This window comes from Convolutriloba macropyga, chromosome 2 (genome assembly GCF_964194025.1).
Source record: "Convolutriloba macropyga chromosome 2, txConMacr16.3, whole genome shotgun sequence".
NCBI lineage: Eukaryota > Metazoa > Xenacoelomorpha > Acoela > Convolutidae > Convolutriloba > Convolutriloba macropyga.
This window is the reverse complement of record NC_134469.1, coordinates 62975790-62989608: the sequence shown is the minus strand read 5'-3', so window position 1 is coordinate 62989608 and position 13819 is coordinate 62975790.

Here is a 13819-nt window from a genome sequence, read left to right as displayed (position 1 = left end):
CGTAAAAGAAGAAGACAAGGAGATGAAGTAACGCTTTCACAATCAATACATAAGGGGTGGTTGCATGCACAATTGTTCACACAATAGCATTGATAACTCAACAAATTTTAATTAATTCGTATTGCGAAAGACAATTTTCCGTGGTGCTCAAATTTGTAGCTACAAAACCTGCAACGATATTTACTTTTTTCCAGCTAGAGGAAACAAAAATGAGAATTCTAATTGTTATCCCAGCGAATGCGATTTCGTTTTCATCAGAAGTGCAAAAAATAAATAAAATGGCGCTGTATGGGAACATATATAAATAAATCAACTTAGTTCCATTCATATACGTACATACACAATGCCAAAATATCAGGTGCGCTTAGTTAAAGATTGTGTGGTGTCAAAATTGTGTGACCAAATTTGTTTTACTTGAACTGAAATATCATTTCAACGGTAGGTAACTCCCGTCATTTTAATCCATTTCTTCCCATTCCAAGCTGTGCGTGTTTTCATGTTGACAAAAAGTGCATAAAATATTAATTTTGTTTTATTACCACAGAGCTCTCGGCCTTTTCTGCCGCAATAAAGGCACTTATATCAATGTTTCTACTTGTATTTGAAAACTATGCTAAACTGTACGAAATTGCAGACACAGTATTATATAACTAATTAGGGTACTATCATTGGTACGCTCTCCTGTGAAAGGGCGGCTCCCAAATGTGAAGTATTAAAAAATTCATAAAAATGAATATGAATCGGAGAGAAATAAAATTTTAACAAGGTACTTGGCATAATTACATGAAGTTTTTCAATATAGGTACTCCTAGAATCACGTCGCGAACTCGATCCAAGCAATAACAAAAAAAAACAATAACAAAACTAGAGCACCTTAGAGATGCTCTTGGAGCAATTATAACTGTTTTGTGAACGACGGAGAAGACACGAAAACGAAGTCAAACAAACAATGAAGATTTTCTACAAGCGTTTGTTGATAAAATTCCAACTCATCAACTAGGAATCAAAACTCGGAAACTCATGATTTCTGCTCGTGATGGTTCCACTGCGAAAAACTGTTTATCTTAATGGAATGATTCATAAAGGCTGAAAATATTAATAAATATTTTTTCACGGATTATAGAGGCGCATTTGTGTAGCATCTTTCTTCAAACGGAAATTTAGCAGAGCGATTTTCAAAATTAAAATTTCAAAGCATTTCAAGATTTTACTCAACTATCCGTACCTAAATGGTCGTATTAATCTCTAGTATAGCTCTTCAAGAAGTTTGCAGCCCGTCCTCCTTAAAAGTACCCAATTTTGTTGTAAGAGTGAGGTGGTGGGGGTTAATTTCTCGATGGGGTTAAACTGATGCAAGAGTGAGCTGCGGGGGGGGGGGGGGGGGGGGGTTAATTTCTCGATGGGGGTAAACTGCTGTAAGAGTGAGGGGTAATTTGGTCAGGGGGCAAAACCATGTAACAATTGTTCTGCAATTGTAGAACACTTGAGGAATTACATCCCTAGCCAAATTTGCGATAAAAGATTGAGCTGCAATGGGAGGTCTTTTTTGTGAACCCCTTTTTGAGTTTTTTAAGCTGTTAGTAACGTTGAAAAACTGCTGCGTTTATTGTTTGTAAAACAGTATAAGTGTGAGCAGGTACTATGATGAGAGCGGGTAAAATGATAAAATAATTGGGCTGCCAAGGGGGGTAAAATGAAGTAAGGGTGAGGGGGTAATTTGTTTTGAGGGAGTATTGTGATGTAAAAATTTGGCTGCCAAGGAAGTTCAAAATGATTGAAGAGTGAGGGGCTAAATGGTTCAGAGTGGGAAAAAGATGTAAGAATTGGGCAACCAATGGGGGTCAAACGGTGAAAGCTCGAGAATGTAATTTGGGCAGAAGAGTTAAAATTGAGTGAGAATTGGGCTGCCAAGGGGTGTAAATGGTGTAAGAATTGGGCTGTCAAGGGATGTAAAATGGTTTACGAGTTAGGGGTAAATTGTTCAGATGGGGTAAAATGGCTCGAGAGTTGTTCTGCCCAGAGAGGAAAAAAAGTGTAGGAGTGAGGGGTAGTTTGTTCAGAGGGGACAAAATGGTTGAAGAGTTGGATGACAAGGATGTTAAATTTTTTTTTAAGAGTGAGAGGGCTATTTGCTCAGAGGGTGTAAAATGATGTAAGAAATAGGCTGCCAAGGGGAGGGAATTTGGTAAGATTTTACGATTGAAGAAGTATTATGTTGAGAGGGGGTATAATGATGTAAGAGTTGGGCTGCCGAGGGCGTGGGGTTAAATGGTGTAAATGTGTGATTAAATTTGTTGAGTGGGGCAAAATAGTGTAAAATTTGGGCTGCCAAGTGAGGAAAAATGTTGGAAGAGTGATGGGGTAGTTTATTCAGAGAAATTAAATTGCTTTAGGAATTGGGCTGCCAAAAGGGGTGAAAACAATTATAGAGAGAAGGGGTAAGTCTTTCCTAAGGGCATCAAGATATAAAAATTGGGCTACCAAGGAGGATAAAATAATCCGAGAGCGAGGGAATAATTTGTTTGTTTAGTGTACAGTAGCTGTGAGTTCAAGACCGTAAGTTGTTGGATATTGGGGTGGGGAGGTTTAAGTAATGTAAGATAACAGTTTCAAAGAGGGCTTAAAACATTTAAGAATGGGGTGGGGGTCAATTGTTCTAAGATGGTGTAAGAGTGGGGCTGCCATAATGGTATTATGATGTATGAGTGGAGCTGCAATTGGATGAGTTTTTAGGAAAATGAAGTCAAAACTCGTTCATCTTTTTAAACTGCACAGAGCTGCTTGGGCATGGGATAAGATGATGTAAGATTGAGGGGTAAAAGGTAAAATAACCCCCTTTCACTCTCATACCTTTTTGGTCTGTCACGGGTGCTACAAAGAAGTTTGAGTGCGGGTTATTTTCTCCATTTTCCTCTCATTTTTTACATCCTTGCCTAATTTTTTTGACACACCCTACTTTTTTAAATTTCTTGACCATGTTTTTTTCCACCTTTTTAAAAACCAACACATTTGATCACTTAAACGAAGGTCACCCAGAGCAGTTTTGTTTGATTTTCTTTTTACTTTTTCTCGCGTTCATAGTTCCTTTATTTGAGTTGTTTCTGCGGTGAATCTTGGCGACCTGTGGTTTTCAGTGACACCGTTTTTGCACCAGACAAAATTTTCATTCGATAAAAAGAACAATTTTAGTTAATTTGAGATACATAACATTTCTGCTATCTAGCACCAAACTTTTTCAGCAACTAAAAATGCTAGTTTTGCAGACATATTTTTTCGAATAAATCAGAATAAAGCGTTTGAACTCTTATTAACAAGAAAGAGTGTTTTTTAATGGAAACAATTTAACTTGATCATCCCACGTCATCTTTACTTTCCTGGCCTCGTCAAATTGGCAATAGTATTCATTCAATGTTTAAAATGAGTGAGTCATGACCGAGGTTTTGTAAAAACAAACATTACGCAGTTTGCCATGCACGAATGAAAATTCTACAATGTTCATCAGATAGTTTTTGGTTATTTTTCATGCTATTTGTTGAACTGATAAACAAATAAATTTAGAATTGAGTTCAGAACCAATAAAAAAACTAAAACTCAGAATTGAGATAAGAACCATGAAGCAATTAATCCCTGGACTTTTTGTCTATGTTCATGGCCATAAAGAACACTTCTCAATTTAAGCTGACCTCTGGAGCTTTTCATTCCTGGGCAAATTAAAAACTTCTCACTTCCAAACTTCGCCCAAATATCAGTCTTTATGTAAATTGTGCTCAATTTGATTATGATTGAAACAAAAACAGCGGATCTGAATTACTTTTTACAAAAACTGTTAACATAAAAATAATTATGAATATTGTCCAAGCAAAAATTTTAAGTGAATTCTTTCTTCACGCAATTTTTGGCATTTGGCGTAAGAAGTTATGAAAGTCAAGAATGGATGACACGCAGGAAACGGACTGCAAGAAACCCAGATGGCCAAATGAAGCTTATTGGATTACCAGTATTCATACTGTATACTCTGTAGGGGTATTCAGATAATTTACTCAGGTAAATATGTAGTTTAGTTGTTTACTATGGTAAAATATTGATAAACCGAGGACTTCAGTTCCTCTTTGAAGTTTTTATGACTACAGGGTAATCATTCATTCACTTATACCGTTTAAAGAGAGTAAATGAAGTTTTGTCAATTTTAGCAGAAACTCTTAAGAAAATCAATTACTGTCTTGATTCCTCCCCGCTTATGGACAAGCTTGTGGTCGCCTGTGTCGCCATAAAGTTCATGAAAACTTTTTATTCTGATTTTCAGTGACCTCCTTCTCTTTTGTCATTTACAGTTATGCTTTTTTGCTTTTAGAGTATCCGTTTTGTTTGGGAAAATATTTATTTCCCTAAATGTGATTCGCGTCCGACTTAATTTTTGTAATTTCGGCCCTCAGTTCATCTAACTTTCTGCAAGATTGTTGGATTGCCGCCGCAGTGTGGCCATTGACTTTAGGTTTGAGTTTAGTACAGGGTTGTTTCTTCCTGGCTTCAATCCGTTTTATCATTTAACTCAGCCAAAGGCTCAATCTGAATATTTTTTCCAACTTCATTTACCTGTCACGTGGAGCATGCATTCACTGTAGCAGAAGCTGAAAGCAAATTTCTGTGAGCCTAATTTGATACTGAGAGTTTTACACTGCAACTACACAATTTTTCAGCTTCCGATTATAGGTGGCGAGGTGATATCAAATTGAGTGTTGTTGGCAAAATGGTGTGGCGGGGAAACTTAAGAGCTACATTTCAAAATCACTGAAACTGAGGAGTTTCAGCAAGAAGAAGAGAAATGGGAAGTAGTTGAGACAGAAACTGAGACCTTCCTAGTGGAACATCACGAAACCGGGGGGAAGAAAGCGAATGAACAAAAAAAGGTGGCTATTACTTGGGACGAGAACTACCAGGTTGAAAAGACAGTGGTACGCGTTTTTGATGGTTGTCAAATTTTCCCAGATGTATTTGTTCGGTCAGTTTAGCTCTATACGTTTCTGACAGGATCTTCTGTTTCATAAGATGATGAAACTTCAAATGCTTTTTTCGATCAGTTGATTATTTTTCATAGGGACTGCAACACTTATCTCAAGAGAAGCGTTGACTAACTCATCTGTTCTTCCAGTCAACGGTACCTTTACGAACACTAGTTTTCAGAGCAAATGATTTCAAAATTTCGTTTTCTGACAACACTCGTGTTTTTATTTCGTCTTCTTCTGGAAATTCAAAAACTACAATTTCCTTGCTGCTGACACTCAATGGCGGTCATGTCTCCGGCCACTTGTTCTTTTTTGTCGGATGGAGCAATTCCTGAGAACAAGTCGTTTCCACCGACTAACAAGATAATAATGTCGAAAAGATTCGCCGGGGCAATGGAGGTGCATGTGTCACCAATTTGGGTCCCAATATAGGAGAGAATGTTCAATTTTCCCGAAGCGAAGAACCGTGTCTTGGAGTCCATTAGCAGTAAAAATTTGGTGATTATTGCTTGTACATTCGGTAACGCATCATTCTTACCACTAAATCACCCATTTTATACCACACCATTAGGCAGCGGAAAAATTAGATAAAAGAAACAATTCATGGTAAAATCATATTAATAACTCAGATTTCCACACAATTGATTGATTCAACAAAGTTAGTTGACAGCAGCCTACATCAATTTTTTCTCCAAAAATCCGTTTATCAACACTTTAAGGCATTTTGTATCAAGCAGAAAATTTTTTCTAAATAATGTAATCTCTATTCAGTTCTTTCTAACCTACCAGAAGGTAATGTGAATCCAATACGTTTCTAGAATTTCAAATGCCCCCTATTGTGCAAACTTTTCATTTTCTGTAACTTACACAGTGCGCTCACTGCTGTACTGTGCCATTAACTGATTCAGCTAAGTTAGTATGTTCTCGCCGAGCGCATATCTGATCGTAGATCAATTAAAGCTTTTAACTCATGCGAAATAATGAAGCAAAAAGTTGCACAACTGCACTTTAGTTTTGAAAGCAGGAGAAAAAACTGTTGACGAATTCACTAATACGAGAACGGACTTCATAACAGAAGATGGTCATTGCATAATCTTAAAATGAGGGAACTAAAAGAAGAAAAGAAGCTTTAAATTGACTTGATGTCTAATATTTACAAAGAGTTGCTTATTAAGTCACTAGCGCAATATTAATTTCAACAAATTAAACTTGAGAATAAAATTCACTGGGCTCTGTTAAATTTTCTTTCATGAGGACAAAAATTTTTCTAACCTGATTGCTCAGATTTCGGTAAATTTGAACAATTGGAGTCTTGAAGACATCTTTTAAAGCGTTTTTTTAACGTTCACCACTTATAGATAATTGTTCAATTTATTTGTTGTTGTATGAAATAAATATGTTGAGATAATTTTTCAACCTGAGATCTTAGACTATGTTCTTCATTCGATTATGTATGTGGCAATTTGCACTTGGAGGAGTGAAGGTATCTTTAAATGCTAGCTTTAATTTGCAATCAAATTGTAAAACCAAAAAAATTCAGCGCATATTGGTTCGATGTTGAATGCTTAAAGCGTTTTTGATTATTCTCAGATCTTTCGAACTTTTGGTTTTTAGATCTGAAGAAGTTGTCTTCAATCCCCAGTTCAACTGCCGTTCCAACAGTGAGAATACATTATTCTTAACATTGATAATTAACAGAGCCGAGTAGTCCTATTAAAAGAACACAATCGAGTTGAATAAAGTTTCAAAAGTTTTGCTTGGTAGTTAAATCTTCAATGTATCACGGTTTTAGTTCCTGAAGGCTTGAAGATATCTTTAATTGCTAGCTTTGATTTGCGATGAAATTGTAAGAGCACAAGATTTCAGCGTGTGTCGGTTTGATGTTGACTGCTGAAAACGTTTTTATTATTCTCAGATCTTTCGAACTGTTGTTTTTGGATGTGAAAAAGTTGTTTCCAATCCCAAGTTCCAATACGTTTGAATCCAATACGTGATTCCAATACCTTTCTAGAATTTCAAATGCCCCCTATTATGCAAACTTTTCATTTTCTGTAACTTAAACAGTGCGCTCACTGCTGTACTGTGCCATTAAATGATTCAGCTAAGTTAGTATGTTCTCGCCGAGCGCATATCTGATCGTAGATCAATTAAAGCTTTAAACTCATGCGAAATAATGAAGCAAAAAGTTGCACAACTGCACTTTAGTTTTGAAAGCAGGAGAAAAAACTGTTGACGAATTCACTAATACGAGAACGGACTTCATAACAGAAGATGGTCATTGCATAATCTTAAAATGAGGGAACTAAAAGAAGAAAAGAAGCTTTAAATTGACTTGATGTCTAATATTTACAAAGAGTTGCTTATTAAGTCACTAGCGCAATATTAATTTCAACAAATTAAACTTGAGAATAAAGACCACTGGGCTCTGTTAAATTTTCTTTCATGAGGACAAAAATTTTTCTAACCTGATTGCTCAGATTTCGGTAAATTTGAACAATTGGAGTCTTGAAGACATCTTTTAAAGCGTTTTTTTTAACGTTCACCACTTATAGATAATTGTTCAATTTATTTGTTGTTGTATGAAATAAATATGTTGAGCTAATTTTTCAACCTGAGATCTTAGACTATGTTCTTCATTCGATTATGTATGCGGCAATTTGCACTTGGAGGAGTGAAGGTATCTTTAAATGCTAGCTTTAATTTGCAATCAAATTGTAAAACCAAAAAAATTCAGCGCATATTGGTTCGATGTTGAATGCTTAAAGCGTTTTTGATTATTCTCAGATCTTTCGAACTTTTGTTTTTAGATCTGAAGAAGTTGTCTTCAATCCCCAGTTCAACTGCCGTTCCAACAGTGAGAATACATTATTCTTAACATTGATAATTAACAGAGCCGAGTAGTCCTATTAAAAGAACACAATCGAGTTTAATAAAGTTTCAAAAGTTTTGCTTGGTAGTTAAATCTTCAATGTATCACGGTTTTAGTTCCTGAAGGCTTGAAGATATCTTTAATTGCTAGCTTTGATTTGCGATGAAATTGTAAGAGCACAAGAATTCAGCGTGTGTCGGTTTGATGTTGACTGCTGAAAACGTTTTTTATTATTCTCAGATCTTTCGAACTGTTGTTTTTGGATGTGAAAAAGTTGTTTCCAATCCCAAGTTCCAATACGTTTGAATCCAATACGTGATTCCAATACCTTTCTAGAATTTCAAATGCCCCCTATTATGCAAACTTTTCATTTTCTGTAACTTACACAGTGCGCTCACTGCTGTACTGTGCCATTAACTGATTCAGCTAAGTTAGTATGTTCTCGCCGAGCGCATATCTGATCGTAGATCAATTAAAGCTTTTAACTCATGCGAAATAATGAAGCAAAAAGTTGCACAACTGCACTTTAGTTTTGAAAGCAGGAGAAAAAAACTGTTGACGAATTCACTAATACGAGAACGGACTTCGTAACAGAAGATGGTCATTGCATAATCTTAAAATGAGGGAACTAAAAGAAGAAAAGAAGCTTTAAATTTACTTGATGTCTAATATTTACAAAGAGTTGCTTATTAAGTCACTAGCGCAATATTAATTTCAACAAATTAAACTTGAGAATAAAGTTTACTGGGCTCTGTTAAATTTTCATTCATGAGGACAAAAATTTTTCTAACCTGATTGCTCAGATTTTGGTAAATTTGAACAATTGGAGTCTTGAAGACATCTTTTAAAGCGTTTTTTTTAACGTTCACCACTTATAGATAATTGTTCAATTTATTTGTTGTTGTATGAAATAAATATTTTGAGATAATTTTTCAACCGGAGATCTTAGACTATGTTCTTCATTTGATTATGTATGGGACAATTTGCACTTGGAGGAGTGAAGGTATCTTTAAATGCTAGCTTTAATTTGCAATCATATTGTAAAACCACAAAAATTCAGCTTATATTGGTTCGATTTTGAATGCTTAAAGCGTTTTTGATTATTCTCAGATCTTTCAAACTTTTGTTTTTAGATCTGAAGGAGTTGTCTTCAATCCCCTGTTCAACTGCCGTTCCAACAGTGAGAATAAATTAATCTTAAAATTGATAATTAACAGAGCCGAGTAGTCCTATTAAAAGAACACAATCGAGTTGAATAAAGTTTCAAAAGTTTTGCTTGGTAGTTAAATCTTCAATGTATCACGGTTTTAGTTCCTGAAGGCTTGAAGATATCTTTAATTGCTAGCTTTGATTTGCGATGAAATTGTAAGAGCACAAGAATTCAGCGTGTGTCGGTTTGATGTTGACTGCTGAAAACGTTTTTTATTAATCTCAGATCTTTCGAACTGTTGTTTTTGGATGTGAAAAAGTTGTTTCCAATCCCAAGTTCCAATACGTTTGAATCCAATACGTGATTCCAATACCTTTCTAGAATTTCAAATGCCCCCTATTATGCAAACTTTTCATTTTCTGTAACTTACACAGTGCGCTCACTGCTGTACTGTGCCATTAACTGATTCAACTAAGTTAGTATGTTCTCGCCGAGCGCATATCTGATCGTAGATCAATTAAAGCTTTAAACTCATGCGAAATAATGAAGCAAGAAGTTGCACAACTGCACTTTAGTTTTGAAAGCAGGAGAAAAAACTGTTGACGAATTCACTAATACGAGAACGGACTTCATAACAGAAGATGGTCATTGCATAATCTTAAAATGAGGGAACTAAAAGAAGAAAAGAAGCTTTAAATTTACTTGATGTCTAATATTTACAAAGAGTTGCTTATTAAGTCACTAGCGCAATATTAATTTCAACAAATTAAACTTGAGAATAAAGTTTACTGGGCTCTGTTAAATTTTCATTCATGAGGACAAAAATTTTTCTAACCTGATTGCTCAGATTTTGGTAAATTTGAACAATTGGAGTCTTGAAGACATCTTTTAAAGCGTTTTTTTTAACGTTCACCACTTATAGATAATTGTTCAATTTATTTGTTGTTGTATGAAATAAATATTTTGAGATAATTTTTCAACCGGAGATCTTAGACTATGTTCTTCATTTGATTATGTATGGGACAATTTGCACTTGGAGGAGTGAAGATATCTTTAAATGCTAGCTTTAATTTGCAATCATATTGTAAAACCACAAAAATTCAGCTTATATTGGTTCGATTTTGAATGCTTAAAGCGTTTTTGATTATTCTCAGATCTTTCAAACTTTTGTTTTTAGATCTGAAGGAGTTGTCTTCAATCCCCTGTTCAACTGCCGTTCCAACAGTGAGAATAAATTAATCTTAAAATTGATAATTAACAGAGCCGAGTAGTCCTATTAAAAGAACACAATCGAGTTGAATAAAGTTTCAAAAGTTTTGCTTGGTAGTTAAATCTTCAATGTATCACGGTTTTAATTCCTGAAGGCTTGAACATATCTTTAATTGCTAGCTTTGATTTGCGATGAAATTGTAAGATCACAAAAATTCAGCGTGTGTCGGTTTGGTGTTGATTGCTGAAAACGTTTTTTTTTATTCTCAGATCTTTTGAACTTTTGTTTTTGGATCTGAAAAAGTTGCTTCCAATCCCAAGTTCAATTGCCGTGCCGACAATGAGGTCGTAGAAAGGACAGGTTGACAAGTTGACCAGTTGAACATTGATAATTAACAGAGCCTAGTAGTCTAATTGCTCTAACACAGTCGAGTTGAATAGAATTTCACAAAATTTTGTTGGTAGTTAATTTTTAAAATTATTACGATTTTATTTTTTTGCCATGCTCTAACTGCAGATAGATTCAACCTGAAATTTATTCTCAATTATAATGCCTCGGTATTGCATTCTTTTTTTTCAGTAACCATTTTATTATCGACTTTTAACTCTCCCAACCATTTGTTAAAATTCTAAAATTTGGCTTGCTTTTGAGATATTTCGTTTTCTCAGCGTTCGAATTCAGTTCATGGCTTTAATGTAAGAACTAACGTTGTTATGTTTTCCTGATAAATACTGTTTTGTAATGTGTTCAATGATAGCACAAGAAAATAACAAGCATTCATCTGCATATTGTATAAGTTTTTATTTTTGGTTCAATGAATTTTTGAGGTTGTTAACGTATAAAGTAAATTCTATTTGATCAAGCATATCTCTCAGAGCTTTATTTCAATTGATACCAAATATGGTAACCGTCTTGAACAAGTATATTTTAATAACTGATGTTTAGATTGCTCTCAATTAAACTCAACCCTTATGCGGACATATTAAATCCATTTCCCTAATTTTCTCTATGAGATCTGAATATGAAATAGAAAAAGTGCTTTTGATATGTCCAAAAAATTTGTAAGCACATATTTTTTTTAAAATTCAGATCGTTTTCAATTGATTTGGTTAAAAACAGTAAAGAATCGCTAGTAGAATTTTTTCTGAATCGGAACTGCTCATGACTCAAAGATTGTGTGATATTTGTATATGCAATATTTTTTCAAAAATTTAGGATATTGCTTCTTTAACTGATAAAGGTTTGTAGTTAAACACAGTTGGGGGTGGTTTTTTTAGCAGAATTTGCAACTGTCATCTAATTTGAGAAATATCAACAAAATAAAACTTAATAACTTTAAATTTTATAATAGAAATCAAGTGGACTAGGCTTACACTTTGTTACATTAAGTCCCCATATTTGCTCTAAGACAATATATAGTAACAGAAAACTAAACTTTTACCGTCAACAACACTTATGGAGTGATATTAACACAGAGAACTATTATTCACCTGTCAAATACAAAATTATAAATATAACCGCTATTCACCAAAACTATTGAACACTGTATGGTGTAAAGTAATTCAGTCTCTTTATTGTCGACTGCTAAATTTTCCAAATCACTGGTTTTGTTCCTATAAAACTTGGCTGGATGTTGATAAAACTAGTTTTCTCAGCGTTCAAACTTAGTTCATGGCACTAAAGTATGAAATAACTTTGTTAAGGCGTAATGATAAACCTTTTTTTGCGAAGTGTTCAATGTTGTTAACGGAAAAAAACAAGCGGTCATCTGCATGTTGTATAAGTTCTGTATTAGCGTTCGATGATTTTTTGAGGATGTCGACGTTTAATTTAAATGTAAAGGACAAATAGGAGCTCCCTGAGAGGCTTTTTGTTTCACGCGACACCAAATATAGTAGACAACTTTAACCATTACTCGTGATACCTGTTGGTTTGATAGTTTTCAGACAAAATTTATTGCCTACGGATAAAACCTCAATCCCTTTAGTTTCTGTGTTACCTCTGAATGAGCAATAGAATCAAATGTTTTTGATAAGTTCAGTAAAGCCGCATGTATTTTTTATCACAACATGAATTTATTTTTGAGTTCACTGGGTTAGTAAGAGCAAGTCATTTCTAGTAGAAAATATTCTGAACTGCAATTGTTTTTCACTTTATGTTAATCTGATATTTGTTTAAGGACCATCTTTTTAGAACTTTAGAAATTGCATCAGTGATTCATATAGGTCTGTACTTAACAACATTTAGGGGATCATCTTCTTAGCACCATTTGCATCTTTCAACTGCTTGGGAAAGATCCACAACTTTTAATATTAATAACTGCAAGCTTTATAATAGACGGCAAGCAGAGTAGATTGATACTTTGTTACACTAGGTTTCACATTTTCTCATGACTAATCTAATGTAACCAAAAACTAACATTTTACTACTAGTAACACACTTTAATTATATAAAAACATGAAACAATGATTCAGCTGTCAAAGGCAAAATTATACAGATCCACCATTCATCAAAAATAGAGAACTTTTTTGCTGTAATTTGCTTGAGTCGTCTTCTTCGTTTCATCTGTGTATCTTTGCCGAACTGTCTTTTTAGAATAGTTCTGAGTTGCTCCATTCGCGTACCGGATGTTATATGTTTTAAAAGAAAACAGTTAATATTTGTTCGAAAAACAAATGAGAACATTTCACAAACAATTAATACTAAAAAGAGTGCCAAGAAAAATCTAAAATAATTTTTGTGATTGAAACAATATATTAACATAGTTTTCATATTTCAATATTAGTTAAAGATTTGAATTTTTTTCGTTGGTTTCCCCAAGCTTAGTGGAACATAACAACTATATTGTCGACTACTAAAGTCTGCATATCATTGGATTTGTTCCCACAAATTGTCTCAATGTTGATACAATAAGTTTTCTCAAGTTCAAATTTAGTTCATGGCATTTAAGATATGAAATAAAATTTTTCTGATAACCCTTCTTTCAAGAAATGTTCAATGTTATAACAACAAATTAACAAGCGTTCATCTGCAATTTGTGCAAATTTTATATGAGGACCCCATTAGTTTTTGAAGTTGTTAACGTATAAAAAAATGTAATGGACCCAGAGCTTTTCCCTGATGCCCGCCTTGTTTCTCTTGATACCATATATAGTGGACATTTTTTACATATTTTCGTTTTTACCTGTTGGTTAGATAGTTTAAAATTAAGTTTTCTGCCGAAGGATCAAATCTCTCTTCCTTCAGTTTCTGTATGATTTTTGAACAGAAAATAAAATCTTTTGGTAAGTCCCGAAATGCTTTTGATATATATGAGATATGAGCCCCTAAAAACTTTATGTATATATATATATATATATATAAATATATATATATATATATATATATATATATATATATATATATGCATATATATATATATATATATATATATATATAAAATATATATATATATATATATATATATATCAATCATCAAGTTTTTTTGATTTGATGGGGTTAGTAAGATTGAGGCATTGCTTGTAAAAAATTTTTTGAATGGAGTTTGCTCTTGACTCCATGATAATCTGATATTGGTTTATGCATCA